Consider the following 27815-nt stretch of genomic DNA (forward strand, 5'->3'; position numbering starts at 1 on the left):
GAGATTCTCTCCAACAGTATACAAGCGTCCCCTCTTCTCCAGTTTCTTGCTAACACTTACTGCCTTTTTTCTTTCTGATAGTAGTCATTCTCATAGGTATAAGGTGACATCTCATTGCAGTTTTGATTGCATTTCCCTAATGTTTAGCAATGTTGAGCATCTTCATATACCCATTGGCCACTGATATGTCATCTTTTGAGAAATGTGTTCTGAGATTCCTTACTAATTTTTAATTGGATTATTTGATTTTTATTGTCATTGAGTTATGTGAGTTCCTTGTGCATTTTGGATATTAACCCCTTGTCAGATTTATGGTTTGAAAACATTCACTTTTATGTATCCTACCTATCTAGCTTTGCTTATTTCCCTGTGATTTATGGATCATATCCAAAAATCATTGCAAAATCACTGTTAGAAAGCTGCTTCCTATATCAAAATTCTTGGGTTTGATTTCTAGTTCTGGCTCCTGACTCCAGATTCCTACCAGGGCAGACCCTTAGAGTCAGCTGTGATAGCTTAAGTAATTAAATTCCTGCCACTCAAGTTCCCAGCTCCCAGCTCTAGCCCCAGTGTTGGCCATTATGGGCATTTGGGGAGTGAACCAGTAGATGGGATCACGTTTGTCTGTCTCTGCCTCTTTGTCTCTCTCAAAAAAAGCATTTTTTTTTTTGACAGGCAGAGTGGACAGTGAGACAGAGAGACAGAGAGAAAGGTCTTCCTTTTGCCGTTGATTCACCCTCCAATGGCCGCCACGGCTGGAGCACTGCAGCCGGCGCACCGCGCTGATCCGATGGCAGGAGCCAGGTACTTCTCCTGGTCTCCCATGGGGTGCAGGGCCCAAGTACTTGGGCCATCCTCCACTGCACTCCCTGGCCACAGCAGAGAGCTGGCCTGGAAAAGGGGCAAGCAGGACAGAATCTGGCTCCCCGACCGGGACTAGAACCCTGTGTGCCGGCGCCACAAGGCGGAGGACTAGCCTATCAAAAAAAGCATTTTATCTTTGTTTTCCTCTAATTTTATAATTTTGTGTCCTATTAAGTCTTTATTTAATTTTGAGTTGATTTTTTTATGTGACGTGAAATAAGGTCTAGTTTTATTCTTTTGAATGTGGATATTCATATTTCCTAATACCAATTACTTGGAGACTAGCCTTTGCCTATCATGTATTTTGGAATCTTTGTCAAAGGGCAGTTGATTTTAAATTCTTGGATTTATTTTGGGGCTTTTTATTCCATTGTATTGGTCTATGTGTTGTATGTGTTTATGTGTTTTTATGCTGCTGTGTGGTTTTTGATTACTGTAACTTTGTAATTTTTTGTAATATATTTTTATTTTTAACAGGCATCCAGATGTATTATTGATGATTAAGAAGCACAGGAGAGTGAAGCCCTCATGAGTGGAGGGCCCGCCACTTGTCTAAGGGCCCTTGGGAATGTATTTGATCCCACAGCTGTCTGGGATGAGCCGCTTCTCAGCCACCATGTCTTCAAATTCATCTGCATTAAACTTGGTAAAGCCCCACTTCTTTGAGATGTGTTATCTTCTGGTGGCCAGGAAACTTGAACTTGGCCCTGCGTAGGGCCTCAACCACATGTTCCTTGTTCTGCAGCTTGGTGCCGATGGACATGATGGCAATGTGAACTCTGGCTACTGTGCCTTTGGGGCTTTCCAAAAGCACCCCACATACCTGTCTGCAGCCTGTCAGCACTGGCACAGGGCAACATCTTGTTGATTTGGATGACATGGAAGGGGTGGAGCCGCACTTGGATATGAAAGCCACATCATCTTTGACACAGCTTTTTACCATGTATTTGCTGTCACAAAATGGGGAGCCTCCGGGGCCTCAGAAGACAGCTGCTCATATTCATGACACCATGGGGCCACTCAGTGGAAACTCATCCACTTTGGCTTCTTCCAGCCCAGATCAAAGATGCGATCTTGGCATCGGGGACACCTCAGCAGAAACAAGACTTAGGGTATGGCTTGTTCTTAAAATATCAGTAGCTGCAGAAAGGAAAAGAACTCCAGATTTGGTGGGCTTCACATGTGAGCTTACCAGGCACTATTCAGTGCTGCCACTGGGTTGGGCAGTGGCCCATGGCGACACCAGGGTCTTTGGTGGTGTGCTGAAGGAAAAAGAGGTAATATATTTTAAAATCAGGAAGTGTAATATCTACAGCTTTGCTCTTCTTCTTCTTCTTCTTCTTTTTAAGATTTTATTTATTTATTTACTTGAGAGGTAGAGTTACTGAGAGAAGAAGAGATAGAAAGGCCATCCATCTGCTGGTTCACTCCCCAAATGGCTGCAACAACTGGAGCTGAGCCAATCCGAAGCCAGGAGCCAGGAGCTTCTTGTGGGTCTGTCACGTGGGTGCAGGGGCCCAAGCACTTGGACCATCTTTACTGCTTTCCCCGGGCCATAAGAAAAGAGATGGATTGGAAGAGGAGCAGCCAGGACATGAACAGGCACCCATATGGGATGCTGATGCCACAGGCGGAGGCTTAGCCCACTATGCCACACTGCTGGCCTCTGCTCTTTTTTGATGATTTTGTTTTGGCTTCAGGATCTTGTGTGGTTCAATATGAATTTTAGAATTTTTTTCTGTAAAGAATGTCATTGAGATTTTGCTAAAATTGCATTAAATCTGTAGATTATTTTGGGTAGCATGAAGACTTTCATAATAATAATTCTAAGACATGAATAAAGGATGTCTTTCCATTTATTTGTATCTTGCTCGGTGTATTTTCTGTGTTTTACATTTTTTAGTGTACAAATCAGCATAACTGTCTTTAAAGTGAGTCTCTCCTATACAAAGTGCATTTTGGAGTTTTCAAAAATCTAGTTACCTCTCTATGTTCTTTGATGGGAGTCTATCGTCCATTTACTTTTAAAGTGGTTTTGGGTAGGTCAGTACTACTTAATCTTATTATAGTTACTGCATTCTATTTAAAGCTGATAATATCTTAACTTCATTTGCAGAAGAAAATCTACACTTTACTTTTGTATCACATATTCTAGGTCATCGATGCCAGATTTTATTTCTTTCTTTTGTGGTGATAGTGTTCTTAGTAAATTGTTGTTAATTTACATATGATGTTAAAAACCGGTTATGTGCCACCATTACAGTTCTTCAATGGTCTGTATCTGCCTTTATGTCTGCCTTTAGTGGTGAGGTTTAGACCTTCACATATTTTCACATTGTTTATTTGTATTTTTTTTTCAACTTGAAGAATTCTCTTTAGCATTTCCTGTAAGGCAGATTTAGTGGGGTAAGCTCTCCAATTTTGTCAACTTGAGAAAATATTAATCTCTCCTTTATTCTTAAGGGACAATTTTTCTAGAATTTTTGGACTTCATGAATCAAGATGCCTCTTTTTCTAGATATGGGATGCGTTCAGCCATTATTTCTTTAAATAAGCCTTCTATTCCTTTCCCTCTCTTCTCTTTATTAACCTCCCTTCATGTATATACAAGTTCACTTGATGATGTCCTATAGGCCCCTTGTGCTTTTTTAATTCTTTCACTCTTTTTTTTTTTTTTTTTCATTTTGGTCCTCTAACTGGCTAATTTCAAAGGACGTGTTGTTGAGGTTGCTTATCTCATTTGTGTAATGAAGTTTGTTCTTAAAAATCTTTCTTGAATTTTTCATATGTCATTGTATTCCTCAGCTGCAGAATTTGTTTCTTTTTTATGACTTCAATATGTTTATTAAGCTTCTCATTTGTTCATGTATGATTTTCCCGATTCATTTCATTGTGTTTTCTTTTGCTTTTTAAAATGTTATTAATAAAAATGCCTGTACAAGTGCTTCAGTCTAGGGGAATTCTATATCATTCCCAAAGCTCGTGTTCTTATCAGCCATAGGCAGAGCAACTTAAATAAAAGGGTGCTCAGTGGATGGGCATTTGATGAAGTGATTAAGATACCACTGTAGATACATATATCCCCAATCAGAGTGCCTGAGTACTCCCAATTCCTGCTTCCTGCTAATGCACACTTTTGGGAGGCACAGGTGATGGCTCAAGTAGTTGGATAGTTGCCTCCCATGTGGGAGACCTGGATTAAATTCTGAACTGATTTAAACCTGGTCAAGCTCCAACTATTGTAGGCATTGGGGGGAGTGAATTAGCAGATGGGAAATCTCTGTCTGCCTGTCTCTGTGTCTCTCTTCCTCACAAATAAGTACTTTTTAGAGAAGGATTCTCAAAAAGCAATATTGATCACATTTTGGTGGTGTGAATATGGAAAATAATTTTTAAACTTACTCTTTCTTCCTTTCTATGTATTTTATGTCTTTAATTTCCACATTTTAATAAAATAAATAGAAAAAACTAAAAAGTCATATGAATGCTATTTGAATTCAAGTTAAGATCAACATAAAAAGTCTAAGAAATATTATTTTGTATTGTACAAAATATTTTTCTGTTACTAAAAATTTGTTTAGTACTCAGACTATAAACTAGCATTCCTTTGTTTTAACATGTGCAGCCATTTAAAGACTTTTATTTTTTAATTTATTTTTAGATTTAAATATTTAATAATTTTAATGTTTTTTCATAGTCAATTCACATGTATATTAAATATACACGTATATGCTATTTTTCTTGAAAACCAGCCAATTAATGTAACAAGATATGTGATTCCTAATAAAGACCATAAATTGAAGAAAATGGGTATATTGCCATGGTATAATTCAGAGAAGACAATACTATATACCAAATACCTATATACTGATTTTCATATGTAAGAGAAAGCATGTGACATTTGTCTTTCTAGCATAATGATTTGTAGTTCCATTTTGTTGTGAATGTCAATATTTCATTCTTACTTATAGCTGAGTTGTAGTCCTTTATGTGTATATATCACATTTTGATATGATCAACTGATGACCAGGTAAAGAAAATGGATGATCATATTTTAACTTCTGTTATTTTCTGGTGTTTAACTAATCCATCCCACACAAACTTGCAGGAAAACTCACTAAGACATATTTTATGACAAGTGTGTAATTTTTATACTTTTCCTTCTTTTGACTTCATTATCAAAAAAAAAAAAAACTCAAGTGTTGAAACATGTGCATAAGCCTCTCCCCAAAAGAATCCCTCAAAGCATTGTACACATTATCCATACAATTAACAGGATCAGTAAATGCTGACTAGGATAATTCAGTCAAGTGAATGATGACTGTGAGCCACAAGAACATTTTATCATTGACTTAACACACGGTTTAAAAACTTCTCCTAGTGGAAAAAATGCCTCTGAACATTCCAAATCAGTCTTTTTAATTAGCTAAGCCAAAAATATTGAGAAGCTGTCAAGGTACTTTCATACTTAAAATTAATCAGAGAAATCTGATGCGGATGAAATCATATTCTCTTAGGAATCAGTTTCCTTTGAGTTTGAGGTGGGTGGGAGACCAACACCCGAGCTCCAAACCCATCCAGTAGATGTGTGCATGCACTTGCACACGTTTCTGTGTGTGTACACATAATATTATGTAGGCACACAAAAACAGAGCCTGTGAATATTTTTAAAAGTCTCTTTCCTTCATTTGTTGATCATGACTTGTGCTAATAAACTAGTTGTTTTGAGAAGCAATGAACTACAATGTTATCTATATATATGTGTCACCTGGGACGAGCTTTTAAAAATCAGAAGCCCTTTGATCTCACCATCAAGATTTTGATTTTCAGAGATCTGACATCCACATTTTTATTGACCAATAATAAACTGGAGAAAAGAAAACAACTAACTGGCTGGACATTTGGGGGAGGTCAATTTTCCAAGAATAAAATATTGTGCTGTCTGGCAAGGAGGTAGTTTTTATTTGGGGATATCTTTTTAACAAGGTGATACATAAATAGAAACATGAACAAAGTGAGGAAGTCACTTTTGCCAGTGTGTGTGGGAAAGTTCCTTCTAAGAGCGGAAGCACAAGGACACAGAGCTGAATAGGGTAATATATTTAACTTGCTCAAGGAGTGGGAAGGTGATCAGTGTGGCTCAAGCAGAGTGGGTGAGGATGAGGGTGGCAGAAATGAATAAGAATTGTATCATGGGGGCCGGTGCCACGGCTCAATAGGCTAATCCTCTGCCTGCGGTGCTGGCACACCCGGGTTCTAGTCCCGGTTGGGGCACCGGATTCTGTCCCGGTTGCCCCTCTTCCAGGCCAGCTCTCTGCTGTGGCCAGGGAGTGCAGTGGAGGATGGCCCAAGTGCTTGGGCCCTGCACCCCATGGGAGACCAGGAGGAAGCACCTAGCTCCTGGCTTCAGATCAATGCAGTGCACCGGCCGCTGCAGCCATTGGAGGGTGAACCAACGGCAAAGGAAGACCTTTCTCTCTCTCTCTCTCACTGTCCAGTCTGCCTGTCAAAAAAAAATTTTTTTTATCATGGGGACAAATTACAGAATGTTACCATTAAAATAACTTTGATCTATAGCTAATAGGACGGGTGCCAGGAACTCAGTCTGGGTATCCAACTATTTGAGCCATCATTTGCTGTCCCAGGATGCATATTATCAGGAAGCTGGAGTCAGAGCCAGAGCAAGGAATTGAATCCAAATACTCCCAGGTACAATGGTGTCCTAGCAGGGATCTTAACTGCTAGGCCAAATGTCTTCCCCTGGCCATACTGTCTTTTATAATACTATCAATCTTATTCAAGTGTCCTGGCTTAATCTTTTAATTTGCTTTATGTAGCATCTCTTCATCATCCTTGAAATATTGACCTTTAATTTTTTTGCATTAATTTCCATTTTAAAAAATATTGCACTACAATATGATTTATCTCAATTACTTTATGTATTGATGCCTCTTAAATTTCATGCCTGAGGTGACTGCTTCACTTCTCTTATCTTAATCCTGACCCTGTCTATCAAGCATGGATTTTAGATTGGAAAAAGCAGAGTAGATGGTCAAAGGCTTGAAATGTTAGGGGGAAAAAGACCAATGTGAATTCAAGGTGAGATTACAAATTGTACAGGCCAAAGAGTTTTTTATGAAGAGTTTTTAGCACATCTGTACTTACAACTGTAATGGTATTGCTTCTCATGTATGAAACAAAGTAAAAATATTCTAGCCACTCACTCGAGAAGAAGTACTTCAACTCCTGGTTTGAAACTTGTAGAATTTAAAAAAAGGCCCATAATGGTCAGGGTGAATATTCCAGACATTCCAACTAGTTCACCTATTTTTAGAAGGGGATAAACACAAAATATTAATATGAACAACAGCACAACATTTACAAGATTAAAATATCAAATATCTGCTAGTATGGTGACTTTATAGAGAGACTACCCCACTTGGCAACAACTGGGAAATATTGCATCTTATTACCACCACCAATTGTTCTTTTTCATCCTTGAATTTACATCCAACTTTACAGTAAAGTCTATAATATATATATATTATATATATATATAATGACCCTTCGATGCAAACCATTGGCAACATATGGAGCTAATGAAATACTTCATGTCTGCTAATGAGGCTGGAACACCCTATACAGGTCGGATAGTTTCAGGGAGCTCATCAGAGTTGAAATGGAAATGACCTGATGAGTTCTGAATGGAACAGATCCCATCATATGCCTTTGGCCTGGGTGATAGTAGAAGATAGAAACAGTTTGATACTGTGAGAGGACTAAGGAAGTTTGGCCAGAAGCGACTCAACACAGATCTACTCCCCCCAGCATTATTTTGGTTTAATGAACTTATTGTGGGGGACAAAAAGCATAATAAAGTATGATCTATTTGAGAGATGTTTAAAAATATATTTATTCTGGCTGGCGCCGTGGCTCACTAGGCTAATTCTCTGCCTTGCGCCGCCGGCACACCGGGTTCTAGTCCCAGTCAGGGTGCCAGATTCTGTCCCGGTTGCCCCTCTTCCAGGCCAGCTCTCTGCTGTGGCCAGGGAGTGCAGTGGAGGATGGCCCAAGTGCTTGGGCCCTGAACCCCATGGGAGACCAGGAGAAGTACCTGGCTCCTGCCATCGGATCAGCACGGTGTGCCGGCCGCAGCACGCCAGCCACGGTGGCCATTGGAGGGTGAACCAACGGTAAAAGGAAGACCTTTCTCTCTGTCTCTCTCTCTCACTGTCCACTCTGTCTATCTATCTATCTATCTATCTATCTATCTATCTATCTATCTATCTATCTTCTACTTGAAAGGCAGAGTGGTGGTTGGGGGGAACAGGCAGAGAGGGAGAGATGAGAGAGAGAGAGAGAGAGAGCTCTCCATCCACTCGTTCACTACTCAAATGCCCAGGACAGTCTGGAGTAGGCCATGCTGAAGTGAAGATCAAGGAACTCCATCCAGGTCTCCCAAGTGAGACTGTAGGGCTCCAACCCCTTAAGCCATCATCTACCACCTCCCAGTGTGCCTGAGCTGGAAGCTTGTCTGGAAGAGGAGAAGCCAGGACTTAAACTGGCACTTCGAAGTGGGATGTAGGTGTCCCAAGTGGCAGCTTAATCCACTGTACCACAACATCTACCTCTGTGGAATATTCTTAAAAGTAGCTCCGTCAGAGTTGTTTCTCCCTTAAGCCTATGAAAGTGGCATATTATCCCTGTGGGAAAATTCAAAAACTATGGTACAATATAGAGATTAGTGTTTGAAAAAAAGAACACCTATACTTCCATTGATAAGAATTCAGGTACAATTTTTTAAAACTTTTAAATTATTTGTTAGGCAGAGAGATACAGAGAAAAAAAAGCTACCATATGATATGAGTTATCAGAAAAGTACATTTCATAGCCAAATGGACAAAAAATAATTATGAGTACAAAAGTATTTAAATAACAACTTATATGTTTGCTTTATAAGATACATAAAGTTTTACTTCCCAAAATGGAATATATATCCCTTGCATATATATACCTATAGATTATTAATAGAAATGAACTAAAATAGAACTTTAAATAAATTTCCAAACATAGCCAACAATGATGCAATTAAATTTTAACTATAAAAGCAAGGTTTTAAATACTCATTTTGGCTTTACATTTTTTAAAAAAAATTAATTTCATTTATTAGAAAAAGTTACAGAGAGAGGTAGAGACAGAGAGAGAAAAAGGTTTTCCATCCACTGATCACTCTTCAAATAGACACAATGGCTGGAGCTGCGCTAATTGAAAGCCAGGAGCCAGGAGCCTCCTCTAGGTCTCCCATGTGGGTACAGGGGCCCAAGGACTTGGGCCATCCTCCACTGCACTGCCAGGCTATAGCAGAGAGCTGGATTGGAAGTGGAGCTGCTGGGTCTCAAACCAGTGCCCATATGAGATGCTGGCACTGCAGGCAGTGACTCTACCCGCTACACCACAGCGCCCCCCCCCCATATTATTTTGAATCTGTCAATATCATTCAATTTTTGGCATTGGCCCCTCACTTACAAATATAAAAGATGAGGTATAGAAGGGAAAAGATGAGACTTATATAATTGACATCATCACCAAAAACTGTTGACATCCACAATTGAATCAGTTTTGAACTTAGGATTCCAAACAAGAAACTTGCAATGAAATATGACCAAATTCCATACATGACTTGAGAGCCTACAAAAAAGAGCAACAGATAGAAAATAGTTAATAGAACCTACTTGCTCTTAGTTTTAAGTGGACTCTGGGTCAACCTGTCTTTTTTCATTATCTTTAAACTTAGTTCATTTCTTCAGTGGACTTCGGAGTGTAAGTATTCATAAGACGTATTGACTTTAATTCCTTTGGATATATACCAAGAAGTGTGATTGCTGGATCATATGATAATTCTATTTAAGTTTTCTGAGGAGCCTTCATTCTTTTTTCCATTATGGCGGTACAACTTTTTATTCCCATCAACAATATACAGGAATTTCCTGTTTTTGGCATGCTCAGCATCTTATCTATCATCTTTCTGATAAGAAAAGCAGTCTAACAGCTGTTATATGATATCTTATTGTGGTTTTAATTTGCATTTCCCTAATGTTTAATGACGCTGAATATTTTTTCATGTGTTTGTTGGTTATTTTGGATGTTTGCTTTTGAGAAATATTTTTTCAGTCCTTTGTTCATTTAAAACATTCGTTATTTGCTTCTAAGATACAGAATCAACCTAAGTGCCCATCAGTGAGGGAATGGATAAAGAAAATGTGGTATACATACACAATGGAATGTTAGTTAACCTTTCAAAAGAAGGAAATTCTGTCATTTGCAGTAACAAGGGTGAAACTAGAGGGCACACACTAAGTGAAATAGGCCAGGCACAAAAAGAAAAATATCACATGATCCCACTTGTATGTGAAATCTAACAAATTTGAACTTAGAGAAGTGGACAGTTGATTTGCTATAGGCCAGATATAGGGAATGAGGAGAGAGGGAAGGGGAATTATTGACTAAAAGGTAAAATGATTCAGACGCAAAGAAGAAATAAGTTGTAGATTGACCATAGTCGATCATACTGTACTATATGTGTCAAAATAACTAAATTTCAAATATCTCACAAAAAAACCATAGGTGAAATGATGTATGTTAATTGTTTGAATCATTCCATATTATATTGTACACTACATCTACATACATTTATAATTTAGTAATTTAAAACAATATTGATAAGACAGTTCATTGTCTTGGGGATGATGTGCAGTATTTTCTGATTTCTCATTTGAAAGAGTTTCTAATCAAACACTGAAAGCCATGCTTAAATTGTAAAATTTGATTAGTGTAGTCTAAGAGTGTTTTACATTTAAGTCTCCATTAAGGCATATACATCTATCCAGTGATTACTGCAGATCAAATGATGTAATAAATTGTGGAGATACAGGAATGGACAGTAAGTTAGGAGGTTCAAACTCATACAAGTTACATTTTGGATCTAATGGAATATACCATGGAAACAGGGTGAACCTGCTATTTTGTGTTAGACTTCCAAACTGACTCATTCCTTCCTTTGGGGGGGCTTTCTAATTGTTTTAATTCCCTTCCCCCCCACCAAGTAAACACTGCAGAAGTGTATATTTCTGTAAATAAGTTTTTTGTTCTTTTCTGATTATTTCCTTCAATCCTATAAGTGGAATGATTGCACCAAAAGATAGTTGCTCTTTTGTTGTTGATATTTTTATATTTGTTTCAATCACTTTTCCCAAGTGAATTAATGATGCCTTTTCCAGAAAAGCAAGGAGCTTTGAACCCATGGTGGATTCAGTCCCTGGAATCTGGCATGCCAATGTGCAAGGAAGTCCTCCCCACCTTCACGGAGTGAGCAACAGAAGGTCAAAATACGACTTCCAGGTGAGAGTGAGTCCTGGGGTTCAGAAAGCCAGAAGGGCTGACTCCAGTGGAGAGATCAAAAGCAGGAACTAAACCGAAGCAAAGGATGGTCCATAGAAAAACAGCAATGACACCACCCACAGCACAACCCACAGTGAAATTTGGGAAGTACAGCCAACACTGGTGCTCTGAGGTGACAGGATAAAGGGAGAAAGGATCCTATTGTGACTCTTCGCCCCTGATGCCCATTGGTGGGGAGGGCATGGAAGGAAAGGTCCACAGCCGGAGCTGAGCCACACTGAAGCCAGGATCCAGGAGCTTCCTCCAAGTCTTGTACGTTGGTGGCAGGGGCCCAAGCTCTTGGGCCTTCTTCTGCTGCCTTCCCAGGCACATTAGCAAGGAGCTGAATGATAAGTGGAACAGCCAGAACTCAAACTGGTACCCATATGGGATGCTGGCATCACAGGTGATGGGTTTACCAGCTACAACAGCGCCAGCCCCTGTTCTTAAATTCTTAGTCCCAATTTGGAAAAGGCAACAACTCTGGGTGCAATAACTTTTCTTAATTTTCTGCCATTATGAAGTATGTGCTAACTTCAAGATTAGTAACAATTTAAATAATTACATGGTTTATGAAAAATTATGGTTATTTTAAAAAGTAACAATTTACAATTGTGTCAGTTGATATAAATAAAATAGTGGTAAAGACTATTAAGCATCTTTATTTCTTTCCAATTTTTTAAAATTTATTTTTTAATTAAAAATTTTATTTCTTTGAGGAAACACAATCTTAATTTACATTATAGTCAAAGGCTTAATGCTCCTCTCAATAAAGAGTGCATCAATAAAAAGTAAGAAGTAAGAAGACCATAGTTCAGCAAGAATATAGACAAGGGCTATAAAAATAATCAAATGAAACAATGTCAATTTCACTCATATACAATATATTTTAAAACTACCACAGATTACTAAAACTAGTAGTATATAATTTTATTGTAAAAATAGAAGTATTTTCTTGGTTTACTTTTAAAGCACAAAACCACATTGCAACTGAAAAAAATAGGCAGGGAAATATATACAGGAAAAATCAACTTTCTTCCTTTACTTGCCTAAAAATATTTGACAAAAATTTTTTTAAAGCTGAGACAAAACACTCTACTTACAACAAAACAGGTACACACAAACACTGCTTTCTGTTTTATTTTTTGGTGTTGATTTTTTAAAAAAAATTTAGCTTTCACATATATCTTGCATATTCACTCAGCATGATTGTGCTCCAGTTGCAACATTTTTATTGTGATAGAATTTCATTCATTTTTTACAGCTGAATATTATTCTATCATGTGTGTGTGTGTGGGGGGGGAATCTTGTACATTCCATCACATATATACACACACGTAAATAAAATCAACCTTGGTTGATTCAATGTTTTGGCTGTTGTGAACAGTGCTGCTATAAACATGGTGATGTGAGTTTCTCTTTGATACAGTGTGTTCATGTCATTTGGGTACATACCCAGGATTGGGACTGCTGGATTGTATACCAAGTCTGTTCCTCATTTTTTAACTACACTGTTTACCACAATGGCTGTACTAATACATATATTCCCACCAACAGTGTATAAGAGTTCTCCTTTCTCTACATCCTCACCAGCATTTGCTACTCTGTCTTTCATAAAATAGTATTCTGACAGTGGTGATTTGATATCTCATTGTGTTTTTGATTTGCATTTCCCTTATAGCTAGTGATGTTGAGCACTTTTTTATGTATTGCTGGCCATTTGTATTTATTCTTTTAAGAACTGTCTATTGAAGTCTTTTGCCCATTTGTTAACAGGACTATTGTTTTTATTATTGTGTTTTTGAATTGCTGAAACATTCTGATTATGAATCCTTTGTCAGATAAGTAGCTTGCAAATATTTTTTCCCATTCTGTTGGATGTCTCTTCACTCTATTGTTTCCTTTACTGTGAAGAAGCTTCCAAGTTTGATATAATCTCATTTGTTTTGCTGCCGTTTCCTGTATTTTGGAGGTCTTATCCAGGAAGTCGTCATCATTTAGGGTTTTCCCTAAATTTTCTTCCAGAAACTTCATAGTCTTAAGTGTTAAATTTAGACCTTTGATATATGGTGAGAGGTAGAGCTCTAATTTCATTCTTCTACATATATACATTCAGTTTTGCTGGCATCATTTATTCAAGAGATTATCCTTACCTCAGTGTATGGTCTGGGGACTTTGGTCAAAAAATCAATTGGCTGTATGTACATGGATTAATTTCTGGCTATTGTGTTTCATTGATCTATGTGTTGGGTTTTATACCAATACCATGCTCTTTTAATTATTATAGCTTTGTAGCACATTTTTTTTTTCTTTTCTCGACAGGCAGAGTGGACAGTGAGAGAGAGAAACAGAGAGAAAGGTCTTCCTTTGCCGTTGGTTCACCCTCCAATGGCCCCTGCGGCCGGCGCACCGCGCTGATGGCAGGAGCCAGGAGCCAGGTGCTTTTCCTGGTCTCCCATGGGGTGCAGGGCCCAAGGACCTGGGCCATCCTCCACTGCACTCCCTGGCCACAGCAGAGAGCTGGCCTGGAAGAGGGGCAACCGGGACAGAATCCGGCGCCCCGACCGGGACTAGAACCTGGTGTGCCGGCGCCGCTAGGCGGAGGATTAGCCTAGTGAGCCGCGGCGCCCGCTGCTTTGTAGCACATTTTGAAGTCAGCTATTGTGATGTCTCCAGACTGATTTTTTTGAACAGGTTGACTTTGGGTCTTCAGGGACTTTTGTGATTCCATATGAATTTTAGGATTGTTCTAATTCTGTAAAGAATGTCATTGGTATTATGATGTAAGTTGCAATGAATCTGTAGATGGCTTTATAATAGTATAGACATTTTATTGATATTAATTCTTCCAATCCATGATCAAGGAATATCTTTCCTTTTTTTGTGTCCTTGATGATTTCTTTCATCAATGTTTGATAATTTTCATTGTAGAGAAACGTCTCTGGTTAAATTTATACCTAAATATTTATTTTTTGTGGCTATTGTAAATGAAATTTCTTCCTTGATTTTGCTTTTAGTTAGCTCATCATTAGCATATAAAAACTACTGCTTTTAATATGTTTATTTTGTAATCTGTGCTTTACTGACTTGATTCATCAGTTATAGCTGCTTTTAGGTGGAGTGCTTAGGTTTTTCCATATACAACATCATGTCATCACCAAACATGGATATTTTAACTTTCTCCCTCCCATTTTTGATGCCCCTGTTTCTTTTTCCCTTTAACTGCTCTTGCTAATAACTCCAATACCACATTGAATGACAGTGGTGAAAGTAGACATCTTTGTCTTGTTCTGGATCTGAGGTAAAAGGCTTTCAGCTCGGACCGGCGCCGCGGCTCACTAGGCTGATCCTCCACCTTGCGGCGCCAGCACACTGGGTTCTAGTCCCGGTCAGAGTGCCGGATTCTGTCCTGGTTGCCCCTCTTCCAGGCCAGCTCTCTGCTGTAGCCAGGGAGTGCAGTGGAGGATGGCCCAAGTGCTTGGGCCCTGCACCCCATGGGAGACCAGGAGAAGTACCTGGCTCCTGCCATTGGATCAGCGCGGTGCGCCAGCCGCAGCGCGCCGGCTGTGGCGGCCATTGGAGGGTGAACCAACGGCAAAGGAAGACCTTTCTCTCTGTCTCTCTCTCTCACTGTCCACTCTGCCTGTCAAAAAAAAAAAAAAAAAAAAAAAAGGCTTTCAGCTCTTCCCCATTTGTATATATTGGCTGTTGGTTTGTTAAATATAGACCTCCCCCAGGCTGGACTTGGAGTCCCTGAGGGACTGTGAAATTCTCCTCAGTCAACATTGTCAGTAGCAGGCTGCTGCAGAAATGTCTTCCTACCTTGTCTCGGCGATATAGCATTTCCCAGCCAGGAGCTGGCTGTGAAGAAGCAGAGTAGCTGGTGACATGACCAGCTGAAACGGCGTGTCCTGGTATAATACTGGATTGTGTTTAGCAGCTACACATGGATCTTCCTAACTGGCATGTGTACTTGTATTCCTTTATCTTTTCAGTTACCCCAAGAATTGCCTTTCTCTTGGAAGTATCTGAAGCAGAAATTTCTTCTTAATTATCTTCAGGAAGGTTTTATTTCCAGGAAGTTTCATGGTGAAATTTCTGAGTGCCATACAGGATCACCTCTCTTTGTACTCTTGATTTTAGAAGATTTTGTATGGGTGTTTTCATGGCTTCCCAGACATCATACATTTGAAGCACAATTCCTATGCTGAACTGAGGTTCCCAGTTCCCTACAGGTGTTCCAAGCTGCATGACTTGGGGAAATGAACACTAGATACGGAACTCTTCATCAGTTTATTGCTTGCATATCCCCAGGCTAACTGTAAATGCCTTGTATGCTTTATGGGTAACTGTCCACAGTATAGATAAGTAACTCTGAGGAAGAGATGATAGGGGTAGTGGCACTCAGAATGGATCTTCCAGGTAGCAGTAGTCCACTTCTGAGTTTTAGATATGATTATAAATAAGGTAAGCAGAGGTGGATCAGAACAGAGGAAAACAGGGTCTCTGGATGCTTAGCAATGAACCACTATCCAGGGACATGGCAAACAATTACAACTAAAGCCTCCCCTTCCTGAGTGGTTGGAAAGGTGATTTGAAGGAGGAAGGGCAGTAGAAGAATCCCACCTCAACACTGTGGATGCTTTGGCATCATACAGACCTATGTTGGGTTAGAACATGGCATGGAGATACTTCCTAAACATTATTTGTTTTTCAAGGGACTGGAGTGGTGCTGGAATGAGACAACACTGCAGAAGGCATTAGGACAAAGAAGACATCTAGTGAGTAGAATAGTATACAAACTGTTTCTCAAGACTATTATAATCACTGAAAATGCCAACAAAATAAAATAAGTAAATATCTCATTTTTATTATGAAAATATTTTTAGTTTTATGAATGTTTATGCTTTAAAGTGGTCCTGTGGACCTGCCTCCATCCACTATACAGACGTTCAGAAACTGGACATTGAGAACAATATCTGTAGGAGGAAGATGGGTGTTTTGACCAAAGAGGGGGCACATACGATGCATCAGGAGATGCTGTAATCATATATGTCTTGTTGTGAGTGATTATGCAGCTGCATACTTTATAATTATTCATTATAATTGTCCATATACCATCTGTTTTTTATACTCACAGATGCACATGATAGAGTAGACAAAAACATGACTATGGTTCAGGGCCATGTGAAAGTAATTAGAGAGAACTGTTGAGCACCTTGCAATCCCAAAGCTTAGTAGCTTTGCTCTCTGTCCTGCAGATGGCCTCATAAGTCCACTTCTTCCCTGAGTTGACAGTTTCCTGTGTTGCCTCATGGGAGACAGACAGTCCAAAGAAGAAAAGGGAAGCTGCCTCCTCTCACCACTTGTGGGAAAGCTACTTGACTTGTTTTCTTATCTTATGTTTAGCACATAAAAAACATCTTTTGGGGGATATGTTCTAAGTGGATGCCTGAAACCACGGATAGTATGAAACCCACCCTATATATACAATGCTTTTTCCTAAACATATGTACTTAGGATAAAGTTTCATTGATAAATTAGACATCAACAATAAAATAGATTATAATAAATTTTGTGAATGTGGTCTGTTTCTCAAAATGTTTTACTCTACTCACCCTTCATCTTTTGATGTTGATGTGACACAGTTGCCTACATGATGAGATCGAGTGAGTGAACAACACTGGCATTTTGACCATGGTGTTAGGCTAGTACCTCTGTGTCACTTGAACACATGCACTGCCTTACCTCAACAGTTGATCTTATAACTGGAATGGTTACCACTGTATTATGAGTCAGCCAACGACAGACTCAGACTGTTGGTCAAATTCAACCTCCACCCACTTGTGTATATAAAGTTTTAGTGGTACACAGCCATGCCCATTCCTTTATGCCCTGTGTGTGGCTGTTTTGGTGCTACAATGGCAGAAACTTTACAGTCTACAACGCTTAAATTATTTGTTATCTGTCCTTATTAAAAAAGTCTTACAATCCTTGCTCTTTTCTTTTTTAAATAAACTTATGACAGTTTGAAATTACTTGTTTGATTCGTCATCTATCTCATTCATTAGACGGCAAGCTCCCTGAGAAGGGACCTGGCCTTTCTTAGTCTTCCTTTTTCTCTTGCACCTAACAGCAGCAGTGCCTCGTTATGATAGGAACTCAATAAATAATCATTGACTGTACACATGAATGAACAAGATTTACCACATCTTAAGCAGCCTTCAAATTGCTTGAAGATTTGTTATTTCACTCTTATGCCTTAGCCAAAATTTCCATCTCTGCTTGCCCTCTAGTAAGCTCCTACCTTAGGTAAGAGAGTCTCATCATAATGAGTGTTTCAACTTCTATTCCATCTCTTTGCAGATTACTCTTTTCAAAACAACTCTGGTAGGTACTCACCTACACAGAGGAAACCCAAGGACTTGCCCATTAATGATAAACTTATTAATCTGCCACCTAAGACCCTCTGACTGGTCCCACCCTATTTTTCTAGCCTAAATTCACTCTATTTTCCATTCCAACTTTACCCTGAACGTTTCCACCTTCGTTTCTCATCTTCTTGGATTGTTCTTTCTTATTACTACTTCCATCTGTCATAATCTTACCCAGCCTTCAAGTTGCTTGAAGATTTGTTTGCTTATTTATTTGAGAGTCACAGTAGAAGAGAGAGAGAGGGAGAGAGAGAGTGCTTCCATCTGTTTGTTTACTCCCCAAGTGGCAGCACCAGCCAGGGCTGGGCCAGGTCAAAACCAGGAGGAAGAACTCCATCCAGATCTCCCATGTGGGTGGCAGGGCCCCACCTACTTTGGCCATCTTCTGCTGCCTTCCCAAGCACATTAGCAGGAAGCTGGTTCATAAGCAGCACAGGCAGGCCTCCAACTGGCACTTCAATATGGGTTTCCAGTGTTGACTTAACCCACTAGGCCACATCACCCTCCACAAGCTGCTTTTCTTAATCCCTTCAAGGAACATTTGTCTCTTTGAAATTCTAAAGCACTTACTGTACCTGCAGTAATTTGTGTACCACTTCTTTTTTTAACTTTTATTTAATGAATATAAATTTCCAAAGTACGATTTATGGATTACAATGGCTTCCCCCCCATACCGTCCCTCCCACCCACAACCCTCCCCTTTCCCACTCCCTCTCCCCTTCCATTCACATCAAGATTCATTTTCGATTATCTTAATATACAGAAGATCAGCTTAGTATACATTAAGTAAGGATTTCAACAGTTTGCTCCCACACAGAAACATAAAGTGAAAAATAATAGATGATTTTTTTAAATGATGATGAAATCAGATCAGACCTATTGTCATGTTTAATCCCAGTGAGAGTCAAGTTGGGAGTTGATAATTTCTTTTTTTTTTTTTTTTTTTTTTTTACAGAAGATCAGTTTAGTATGCATTAAGTAAAGATTTCAACAGTTTGCACCCCCATAGAAACACAAAGTGAAATATATTGTTTGAGTACTCGATATAGCATTAAATCTCAAAGCACAGCACATTAAGGACAGAGATCCTACATGAGGAGTAAGTGCACAGTGACTCCTGTTGTTGACTTTACCAATTGACACTCCTGTCTATGGCATCAGTAATCTCCCTATGCTCCAGTCATGAGTTTCCAAGGCTATGGAAGCCCTCTGAGTTCTCCGATTCTTATCTTGTTTAGACAAGGTCATAGTCAAAGTGGAGGTTCTTTCCTCCCTTCAGAGAAAGATTGTGTACCATTTCTTCACAGTGCCTTCTTCCCATTAGCTGGTAAGCTACCTGAGAAGTGGAAGTATATCTTTCTCATCTTATTATCTGCTAAGAATGTATTTGTCCCCTCAAAATTCATATGCTGAAAGCTTAATTCCCAACATGATGGGATTAGGAGGTGGGGGTGCCTTTGGAGGGTGATCAACCATGCGAGTGGAACCTTCATGACTGGGATGAGTGCTCTTATAAAAGACCCTAAGGGACAGGTATTTGCGCAGTGGTTTAGATGCTTAGCACACCAACACCCCATAGGTTAGAATCCAAGTCCTGGGGGCTGATGCTGTAGCATAGTAGGCTAAACCTTTGCCTGTTGTGCCAGCATCCCATATGGGCACCAGTTCATGTCCTGGCTGCTCCTCTTCCAATCCGGCTCTCTACATATGGTCTGGGAAAGCAGTGGAAGGTGGCCCAAGTGCTTGGGCCCCTGTACCCACATGGGAGACCTAGGAGAAGCTCCTGGATCCTGGCTTTGGATCAGCCCAGTGCTGGCCATTGCAGCCATTTGAGGAGTGAACCAGCTGATGGAAGACCCTTCTTTCTGGCACTCCCTCTGTCTGTTAACTCTACCTCTCAAATAAATAAAATCTTAAAAAAATTAAAACATCTTTTGTTCTTGTGGTCTAGTATTTTGATTCGTATCAGGCCTGTGGGATGCTGCTGTTATAAGCATCCTCATGAAAAGTCCCTATGAAACCTCATGACAAAACTAAAATAAGGAATGTGGTAGAGTTATATAAAGAGTGAATCACTACACAATTCCTTTTTGTTAGTTGTTTAAAAAGATTTATTTTATTTATTGGAAAGACAGAATGATAGAGAGGAAGAGAAAGAGATCTCCCATATGCTGGTTCACTCCTTAAATGACCACAATGACCCAGGGCTGGGCCAGGCCAGAGCCAGGAGTCCAGAGCTCCAACTGAATCTCCCACATGTTTGGCATGGGCCCGAATACTTGGCCGTCATCCACCACTTTCCCAGGTGCATTATCAGGGAGCTGGATGAGAAATAGAGCAGCTAGAACTCAAACAGAACTCCAATATGGGATGTCAACATTGTAAGCAGTGCCATAACCTGCTGTACCACAATGCTGGCCCCTGAGTATTATATTTCTAAGAGTACGACTTATGGTAAGATACTAAAAAATCCATGTCAGTTTTCAGAAATAAAGCATTCTGATTTTTAAGTAATTAAGAAAAAAATAGGTGCTTACCTAAAGTACTGTTTGTCTTATGTTGTCTTCTGAAGTTAGTATTTACAACACTGTTAAATATAATTAATGATATAACAGAGGTCATCAGACTTTCTCCATTAATTAAATTGGTGAGGCCTCTAGAAAGACCTGTGTATATCAAAGAGAGAAGGAGAAGATTTTTTTAAATAAGAACAATTTCATTAATATTAAATAATAAATTTATATTAGCAGGTAGAAAGGTATTTATAGCTATGGATTTATCTCACACAATTTCCACTACTATATCAAACTTTATTCATTTTTAAAAACTCACTTAAAGGAAATTTAATTATATTATCAACTGCAAGTTAAGTTAGATATTCATAATTCACTGCTAAATTAACTATGGTCCATTCTATTTATATTAAATATGATAATTAACTAGAGCTGCCATTCCTCATTTCAAAGTATAGAAAAAATATAAAATTTTTTCTTTTTCTTTTTTTTTTTTTTTTGAAAGGCAGAGTAGACAGTGAGAGAGAGAAACAGAAAGGTCTTCCTTTTGCCATTGGTTCACCCTCCAACGGCCGCCACGGCCGGCGTGCTGTGGCTGGCGTGCTGTGGCCGGCGTGCTGCAGCCGGCGCACCGCGCTGATCCAAAGCCAGGAGCCAGGTGCTTCTCCTGGTCTCCCATGCAGGTACAGGGCCCAAGGACATTGGGCCATCCTCCACTGCACTTCCAGGCCACAGCAGAGAGCTGGCCTGGAAGAGGGGCAACCGGGACAGAATCTGGCGCCCCGACCGGGACTAGAACCCGGTGTGCCAGCGCCGCAGGCGGAGGATTAGCCTATTGAGCCGCGGCGCTGGCCTAAAATTTCTTCAAATTCAGCGATTTGGCCTATATAAATGGATGCACTATAAATTAGATATATTTAAAGCAACACAGAAAATAATGATTGAGGGATAAAGTAAATCAAAGATCAAGACTTTATAACTCAGCACGTAAGTATTAAGGGAATTGCCCAGATAATCTGGTGAGAGCTCCAAACTACCTGCCTTTCACACACACATCTTTCTGTGGTTATAGGAGTCAAGTTCCATTAATGGAGCACATCTTGGTTTTATCTACATTCTAATTGTTTTCTATTTATGACAGCATTACGCATTTAGCTATCAGTTTTCCCTTGCCTCTGCCATGAATTGTGCCTGTAGTGGCAACAGGATAATTCTGAACATTTTTAGTGATTTTCTAAACTCCATAGGAGGGAAATGCAAAAGTCCATTCTGTGAATGAACACTCTGTAACTATGACCACAACCTAATTACAATACATGGGCTAATAGAAAAGAAGAAAAGTCAAAGCCGTCTGTCCTGTGAGACTCAATGGCTTTGATGTTCTAGTTCTTCTCTCCTATAGCCATGTCCTTTGCGGTAGAGACTGCTTCCTTGCTCTGAAAACTTCCCGCCACAGTGAGAGCATTTCCTGGCTACCCTCTTGAATAACATTGAGAGAGCCATGAAGGAAAGGCAGATCTTCCCAGTTGGAGCCATGCTAGGTTCCCTTAGCCCACAAACCACCTGCCAGCTGGCTGTAGATGCAGTAGTGAACCTAGCCAACATCAGCAGAGTCCAGTCCATGCCATCGGAAGTCCCAGACTCATGAGAAATTGCAATAACTGCTGTTTTAAGCCACTGCATTTGCAGTTGTTCCTTTCTCACCAAGACTTCAGTGATATGCTTGTGTAATTATTCCATTTTACAAAATATTAGTAGTTTTGCAAAAAATGATTGGAAATAAATAAAAGACATGGGCACAGAAGAATTAAAGACCTTTTACAAAAAGCTCACAAACATGTGAATGTAGTCATATACTCCCCTGGAAGTCTTGGGCAGATTTTTTGAGGATATCTATATCCATATATAAATCTATAAAATTTACATTATTGACATACATGTAAAATATATAGTTATACATCTTGTTTTTATAAGTTTTGGCAAAAATATTACAATGGAAAATACTTTTAAAAATATTTTTGAAAGATGCAAAGTGAAAAGAAAAGTTCCAAAAGTAATGGCAAGATGGCCAAAATTTATAAGAGTAACTTCGCAAGGTATCCCAAGATTATCTAATAGATTATTTAAATTCAACAGTGGCAGGCTAGAAAAGCCGTACAATACTATATTACAAATTAAGAAGTTTAGGGGCATGTGAGATCAGGTCTCAGGTATCACTGAACTCCCCCAATTATTTTTAAATAGAAAAATGCCGAACACTGGCCAAGTTATATAGAGGTAAGGATGTACACTGTAAGAGAGCATGGAGATGGAGACAAGATTTGTGGGTTAGATAATGACTTGCTGGCCCTTCCTTCTAAAATCCCACCTTGCTCTCTTAATCAAGTTATGTCAGTCTTCCTTTATTCACGTATTTATACTTGCTGTGTCTCCCCTACCCTATTTTTACTCGCCTCTAATAATTGTTTTTCCTTTAGCTATAGAGTGAAAATAAAATTTAAAAGAATGTATGTGGTGTATGTGCATGGATATGCCATGTTAATATTCCATATGAAAGCAATTTTTCTAGCGATCATGATTGAAAAGTGACTGAGGGGGAAATTAGGATGTTTTTCTTTATGAGGCACACTTAGATTTTTCTTTTCTTTCTTTTTTGGTTTTCTGGGTTAAGTTAATTAGGCATCTTAATTTTAAACATAGATTTCTGTCTCCTTTAAAAGTATATACTGCAAACATTACATGATTGGTAATTTTATTGCTTATAACTTTTCAGGCATTTGGTCTTTACGGTGACAGTGACTCCAAAGGCAATTTAAAAATTATCATTATCCTAGTGACTGCTTTCAAAAGAAAAGAAATATCCGGCGCCAGACGTGTTACCACAGCCTACACAGAATATTGTAATGTCCCAGAACTGTTCTACTAGCTCAAGGGAGATCAAAGATTCTAAATGATCCCTGGCCCTTTGCTGCAACTGGATATAATGCTTTCTAGGGAGGAGGGATACTAAGTAAGTGCATCACAGCTATTTCCTTCTGTTGTAACCACCACTTGCAGAACCTCTGTTCAACACTCAATCCCCAATCCCTCACGACATCACATTACACAGGGAAAAGCCACCACAAAGAAAAGGTGTTAACATGAAGACAAGTTGATTTTATAACATTACATTTTCAAAATAGGAAAAGAGAACAATATATCTACCTAGATCTCTTATAGCAGCTGCAGTCAGCATAGGATCTGAACTCACAAGGATAGTTGCAAATAAGAACCATGGTATGGTCTTCAAAAATAATTTATTCACAGTTTGCAGGTACCAAAGGATTAAGATATAATTAATCGCAAAGCCGGGGATCGTAATTAAAAGTATCTGCAAAGAAAATTTACAATAAAATGTCAACTTGCTTTTGTATTCTATTTAAAAAGCTGATAATCAGGATTATCAGAAATGTAGCCAGCACTAAGAGTGCCCGCTTACAAACAGACACAGGTGTGGGGCCATTTAGCTTATCCTGCTCCAACTACTTCCCCTGTCTGCAACACGGATCTATGAAAGGGCTCAGCAGAGCTCATCTGAGCCAACACAAGCTACTTTCAGTTCTTTGGTCTTGCAATTTCATCTTTTTGTGATTTGTCTGAACTTGTTGTGCCTGCATTTGGTTTAGAATATAAATTATTCTAGTACTTTTGTTTCTAAACAATTTAGGCAATGGCCTCATACTTACAAAACTGTTTTGATTACATTGAAGGAAATTTAATTCCTGTTTATGATTTGAAGTATTTTATTTCAGGGTCTTTTCCTGATACAGGTGGGCATTGTGGTGCAGTCGGTTAAGCCACCACTTGTGTCACCTGCATCGCATATGGAATGCCAGTTCAAGTCCTGGTTACTTTGCTCACTATCCAGCTCCCTACTGATGCACCCTGGGAGGCAGCGGATGATGATGCAAGTACTTGAATTTCGCCACCCCTGTAGGAGATCTGGAAGGAGTTTCTGGCACCAGCCTGGTACAGCCCAAGCTGTTGTGGCCACTTATGGAGTGAACAAGCATCTCTCTCCACACCACCCCTCCCTCCAATAAAACTTTAAAAAAATCTTTAAAATATCCCATGGCTTGTGGAGTAGGAATCTTGCTGCGTCTGTGAAGTCGCCTTTGCTGCTTCTGTTCTTTTACTTCTGGGTGTAGGAAACTTCAGATGATGGGAATGTAAAACATGACTTTCTCAGCAAGTCCCTTCTACTGGAGCCACTGTCTTTCATAATAGCTCTCTGCTGGCATCTCAGAAATAAAATGATAATTGATATGAAAGTTCTACCAGTCAGATTTTTCAGAATTACTTTTTTTCCTCCTTGCTTTTATCCCCTGGGTCTTCAATAGACAATTGTCAAGAAAATGATTTATTCACTAACATAAGAAACTAAATTTACTACTCTCATTCCTTTTAATTTTCTCTGTCTTCTTTGCTGTCTATTTAGAGCAAAATTTTAAAAAATCTGACCTGCATGTGGTAGGTAGATAGCATAGGTATCATGTGGTCCTTGAGTGAATGATATTAGTGAAAAAGAGCGCTTACCTGCCACAATAACTTTTGGAGCATGTATACATCCATGTCAAATGCAACATTAAAGATAATTACTGGTGTAAATATACCGAAAAATAAGTCTGGACTCATCCATTGTATGGCATCTGCATAGCTTTGGATCTAGTAACATAAAAATATTTTTTCTTTTGTTCATCCATCTGTTAGCATGAGATATCTGTCAAGCACTTTTATCTCTAGCAACACAGTTTAAAAAAATACATCACAGGATAGTAAGAACTGATGTTGAATTTTCATAATTTTCTATCAGATTATCAGTTATAAATATTAAATATCTAGTATAGGAAACACACTGACATGGTACTAGAGAATATATAGTGGATTTCCAGGCTTACAAGAGGAAGCAGAGATTTCAGATAGGTGAACTACCATGCACAAAATTCACAAAGGAATAACTGGTTCTATCAAATTCCAGAAACTGTAATTAGCCATGATTTATATAGATGTAGGTATATGTAGCCATATATATAGATGTATGTGGAAAGAATAAAAAGACTTTCAGAGATAAAGACTGGAAAGTTATTGCAGTTTTGGGAATAAATAATGATGCTTATAAAAAATGTAGCTAGTATTAGTAAATCCTATTGTGGGCATCTATTCAAATTTTATTCATTAAGGAAATAGTACATACTGTATTAGGTGATGAATTTGCATTTGGGAAATAATTCCCCTTGGATCTTTTTTTTTCTCTGTTTCTTATGAATGAATGTAGTGATTGCTTTTCTTCAAGACAATCTTTTCATGAATGTTTATATGGCTAACAGCCTTTTAAGAGGAATCTGTGTCTTCCTCCAGAGCCAAGGGCAGGTTTATTTTATTGTCCGATGTAATAAAGAGAATGTGTTTTAATGGGGTTAAAAAGCAAGGAAACTTACTATCATTATAAATGATTTGGGTTTTCTGAGTTCTGGTTTCATCTCCTGTAATGCGACCCACCCTGTGTGCACATTTCAGCTGGCTCTCTTTTCTTGTCTCTGAGGGACTGAGGTTCAAGAAGTGGGCATAGGAAAATGCACATATTCTGCTTATTGCTAAGGATGTGAATAATAAAGTCTTTTGTTTCTGGCCCAGAAGTGTCATGTCTTTTGCCAGGACTGTGAAACTGTGGTAAGCTAGCTTACTACCAAACAGGTGATGTGGCATCTTGGACCTTACACTGTTCTTGAGTTACTGACAAATTTATGCCAAAATTATATGATTATAAAACCTGTTTATGACAAATGAAGTAATAACCTGCTCTGGTTCACACATAAGAATGTATTTTCTATAAACATCACTGGCTAAATTCAATCATTTTCACACAGGTTCTCATATCTGCTCTGATTGGTTGGGACAGTCACTGGCAAACTATGGGTGCTAGAACCAATCTGGACCAACGTTCATTTTTGTAAATGAAGTTTTATTGGAGTTCCGCAATCGTACTTTGCTATCCATGGTTGCTTTTGAGTTAAGTGGGTAGAATTGAACAGCTTTGACAGAGGCTTTACATCTTATATAATGTAAAATAATTATAACATGGCTTTTTACAAAAAGCTTTGTGAAAAACTCCTGCGCTAGAGAACTGTCTAATGTGTCCACAATGCCATCTGTGTGCCTTGAGTAACAGTTCTTTCCCTTCTCTACCTGACTCCAAATGTCTCCAACTATTTTGCTACTCTAACTACCATGGCTCTTTAAAATGTTCATGGAAAATGAACTCAGTAGCTATGTCTGAACTCCCTGTATCATTTCAGACCCAGGGTGTATTCAATGTTTAGGCGTATATCCACTTTTTTGGACCTGGGTCCTTTTTCTACACATCTGATGTGATGTTATCTACACAATAAACATCTACTGACTGGCAAAGCAGTGAGGAGACAAGTATTTTTGCAAATTTTCTTAAGCTATCTTTGTATTTTTTTTGATTCTTAGATATAGTGCAAAATTTCCATTTGCTATACATACCTGGAAAGAAGTAAAACTTAGAATTTCAAAACTACATCCAAGTAAAAATAGTATCACAGGGAGAGGAATTGGAAAGTCTTTCAAGTGCAGGTTTAAAAATGCTAGAAAAAACATGTTGTTATGGAAAGGTAATTAAATATCACATTTGTAGAACTTTTAATGTAATGTAATTTCTTAATATAAAAGACAGTGAAATACTGTTTCATTGCTAATTTCCTATCATTCAAACCCACCCCCATAGCTAAGTAGAATGTGTGTGATTGTTGATGTACCAGGTTCCTGCTTTCCCTTTCCTGGGATGTATATTGCCTTGCCTTGCAGTCTTAATAAACACTGCTAACAATCATTGCTTCTTGGGTTACTACTGGAATATTTACAGTAGCATTTGTAAATCCATGAATCAAAGACTTAGCAATCCTACAATAAGAGGTTCTTTCAAGGCGAGGAACAATGAGAAACTAGTTAGGGTTATTTGCTTTAAGAAAGAAAAAAAACAGTAACCACCTACACATCAAAAGCCCATGGTAAATATTAAACTTTATTATTGTCAAAGTGCAATAAAATTTGCAACAGTTCCTTTCCTTTAATTTCTTCCACTTTGTAATACAGAGGTCAAAGAATGTGCTCAGTCAAGTGCTAATCAAGGCAAAGCCAATATTTTCTTTTTGTTTCTACAATGTTCTTTTCTTACCATAAGACTTAAGAATAATTTGTTATTTGCATAAAACGCATGAGATCTCCTATCCCCACCCTTGTTTGTCTGCTTATTTGTTTCAGTTATCCTCATCATTTTAATCATTTGCTTTACCTAGCAAATAAGATGTGACTTAATCTTATTTGCTTGACCTAATCTTATTTGCTTGACCTAGCAAATAAGATGTGAACACTTTGAATCAAAGGAAGTAAACAAAGAGGGAATCAGATTCTTCAGGACTTCTCTCAGGAAGATTATTGTTTGCTACCTTTTGTTGAAAATATTGGGACAAAGGTATGAATTTAGGGAAAAAAAATTCTAATCTCT

General features: G+C 38.7%; 1 protein-coding gene and 1 pseudogene across 1 annotated transcript in view; one reads left to right on the forward strand and one right to left on the reverse strand.

Annotated features, from left to right (window-relative positions):
- LOC100349682 (OX-2 membrane glycoprotein) overlaps window positions 1–27815 on the forward strand; it is a 107312-nt gene that overhangs the window by 44598 nt on the left and 34899 nt on the right. The gene's annotated exons all lie outside the window — the stretch shown is intronic.
- On the reverse strand, window positions 1391–25993 carry LOC149127006 (large ribosomal subunit protein uL16-like; annotated as a pseudogene).

The sequence above is a fragment of the Oryctolagus cuniculus genome, chromosome 4 (assembly GCF_051225735.1).
Source record: "Oryctolagus cuniculus isolate XC-2025 breed Fujian yellow rabbit chromosome 4, ASM5122573v1, whole genome shotgun sequence".
NCBI classification, from domain to species: domain Eukaryota; kingdom Metazoa; phylum Chordata; class Mammalia; order Lagomorpha; family Leporidae; genus Oryctolagus; species Oryctolagus cuniculus.